Source organism: Vitis vinifera, chromosome 19 (genome assembly GCF_030704535.1).
Source record: "Vitis vinifera cultivar Pinot Noir 40024 chromosome 19, ASM3070453v1".
In the NCBI taxonomy this organism is placed as follows: Eukaryota; Viridiplantae; Streptophyta; class Magnoliopsida; order Vitales; family Vitaceae; genus Vitis; species Vitis vinifera.
In genome coordinates this window covers 21,325,001-21,328,351 of record NC_081823.1, presented here as the reverse complement: position 1 = coordinate 21,328,351, position 3,351 = coordinate 21,325,001, and positions in this window count along the sequence as shown.

Here is a 3,351-nt window from a genome sequence, read left to right as displayed (position 1 = left end):
GAGTCAAGCTCACAGGAAGCACAGTTAGAGGACAAGCTTGTGAATATCTTTGAGGCTAATTCGGAAAAATAGGACACTACAAACAAATGCCATAACTGAAACTAGACCACAGGCTGAAGAGGTTGACAACATGAAGCTTGAAGAAACCTTATAATTGGTGTTTCAATTTCCAGCTAAGACATGTGAGAATACAAACAAGGAGATGAGTGGGGTTTTCTCAAGATGCCTTGTCATGCAACAGAATCGATAGCAAGAAAGTTTCACGCGAAGAAGTTGCTGAATCTTACTGACTGAAGCATTAGTTGAGGCATGGGTTAACAGTGAAGCCAGAACTGAACCAGAAGCTCGTCTAAGAGAAGCTGAGGAATGTGAAGCCACACTGGTTCAGGCCATTTGAAGAACTGAGACAAACGCTAAACAGAGCAACAGGCTGTGTTTAGAGAGGATTGGTTCTGTAGAGACGTTGAGGATCTTTAAAAGCGTTATTAAGCTGGTGAACGTCAACGTAAAGAGTCGATCACTTAAGTTCCTGAATCTTCTAGGCCTCTTTTAAGGCAGATTGAAGTTATGCAGGAGACAACAGCCAGAAGAGCAGAAGCTTGTGCTACTGCTGAAAGATCTCTGAACTCTCGACTATAGGAGGCGGAGGCTAAAACCGTGACTGCTGAGAAAAACAAGAGATCTGTAAATGAACGCTTGTTGCAAACCTTATCCAGAGCAAATGTCCTTGAAGCATACATTTCATGTCTTAGAGCAGAACAGACATAGCTGAGTAGGTCTTTAGAAAAGCAGAGACAGAGAGTAGCTGAAAAATGGCAGAGGGCATCAGTACTTCAGAATTTCGGATTGGACTCCTTCAGAACAAAGTCTTTGCTGGAACTCAAAGTGGTTGAAGTCAAGATACTGTCGTTATTATTGACATCAGCAAGTGAGAAGCTGGAGGTGAAACAACCATTTGTAGATTGAAACACTGCATTAGACTTCAGTTTTGTCCATGTAAATAGTTAAAAGAAGCAAGCCAAGCAAACACCACTGGTAATAAGATCTCAGAATATGAGTCTTTCGAGCTACACCTTGAGATATCTCACAGAGCTAGAGGCGCCAAGAAAGTGATCTTTAGTAGATCCTCACTGACATCAAGACAATTTTAATGGCCACATCAATAATACCAAATAGAAACGAAAGTCTACTTCAAACACAGCAGTATTCCAATTCAGAAACTGAAGCCTTTGCTACAGCTACATCTTTGAACAATAGAGAGCCACGAAAAGTGCTAAAGGAGGGCAGAATGTATTTTGGGATTCAACATCAGCAAGACAGTCTCAAACCTTATTCCCAAGCTCCACTCAATCATGGCAACCTTGCTACACACACCTTCCCCTCTATTTACTTCTTTGATTGGGAACTTACTGTTTTAAATTGAATTTCAAAACCATTGTTCAACTAATCATTCTCAACTTTGAAAAATTCATCTTTAGACCTTCTCTAGGCAATAAAATCTAGATTTCAACACCCTTTTGCTGCCATTTTCCTTCCGGCATGCATTTTCATCATTTTCAACTATTTTCATGATTTTCTCGATTTTCTACAAGCATGAATAAACTTCATAATTCCAAATCATGGAATTTATGGAATCAACTCATGCGAAATTAATTAGGGCTTTGGTGGGGGCCCGACATTCATAACACTCACTTTAATACTGTTTGCTTGATATGATGATTTTTGATTCTTCTTGATGAAATACTTGAATTCACTTTATATCTATTGTTGAGATACCCCTGTTCCCATAGACGTGTGGATGCCCGCTAATCAGGTACGCTCTCTTTACCTCCCAACTCTAAAATTCTATGAATATGTATGTTATCATGAACCATGACCATGTTTGATGTCATAATTGATTGTCTTGATGCTTGTTTGATCATCTTTGATAAAATACATATAATGTGTCACATTTCCAAACTAATCTCTCATGTTTTATGATAGCGCTTGAGAAGCCGTTCAGGTACGCACTTCGACTCTCTCTTATGGTTGGTTTTCTTGTTAGGCATGCAATATTTGAAATCACCTAGCCTACTTAGGTACTTATAATTAACTGATTAATGGCCACACTTCCCTTAACTTTGTCAGTAGAGACCTTTATAGGGCTTAGAGGGGTGCTACCTCTTAGAGGTACCTTCCCAATAAGTAACCTGATCCCCGGACCTAGACTCAGGTTTCCCAAAGACATGCTTTTTCCAAAACTATGGAGTCATTTTTTAGGGTTTTTCTTTCTTGTTTTATTTTCCCTTTAAAATAAAAATAAAATAGGTGGCGACTCCAACTATTTCCAAAAACTAATTTTTCACTAATAAAAAAGCGAGTCTCGCCAATCGAGTGGGGACGCACGTGAAAAATGCGGGTCCACATAATGGGACACCTATCTTCCTTACCATGGCCCATTTATTCCTTTGGACAACCTTAGGAAGTGATTGAAGGTCGTTTCTCACTTTGGAATGAACTTTAGCCCCCTTGGTACATCATTTACAAAATTTGGTACGTTCTTCACAAAATTTGGTACATCTAATTTTTGAGCTATCGAAACCTCTATCTTATTTCCCATGGTCCATTTATTCCTTTAGGGATCTTTGGGAAGTGATTGGAGGACGTTCCCTACTCTAAAATGGACTTTGGAACCCTAGGTACATCCTTAAGAAAATTTGATATATCCAATCCTTGAGCTAATGGGACACCTATCTCCCTTTCCATGGTCCATTTCTTAATTTGGAGACCTTCGAGGAGTGATTGGAGGTTGTTCCCCACTTCGGAACGGACTTGGGCAACCTTGGTATATTGTTTACAAAATTTGGTACATTCTTTAAAAAATTTGGTATTTTTGTAAAAAAAAAATTGGTACATCTAATCCTTGAGCTACTGGGACCACTATCTTATTACCCATGCTTTGTTTATTCCTTTAGGGATCTTTGGAAAGTGATTGGAGGTCGTTCCATACTCCGAAATGGACTTTGGAACCCTAGGTATATCTTTGAGAAAATTTTATACATCCAAACCTTGAGCTAAAAGGACACCTATCTCCCTTCCCATGGTCCATTTCTTCATTTGGAAACCCTCGAGAAGTGACTGGAGGTCGTTCTTCACCTTAGAAAGGACTTTGGTAGCCTTGGTACATCTTTTACAAAATTTGGTACATCATTTACAAAATTTGGTACATCCTTAAAAAAATTTGGTACATCCAATCCTTGAACTACTAGGACCCCTATCTTATTACCCATGGTCCATTCATTCCTTTAGGGATCTTTGGAAAGTGATTGGCGGTAATTCCTTACTCGGACACAGACTTTGGAACCCTAGGTA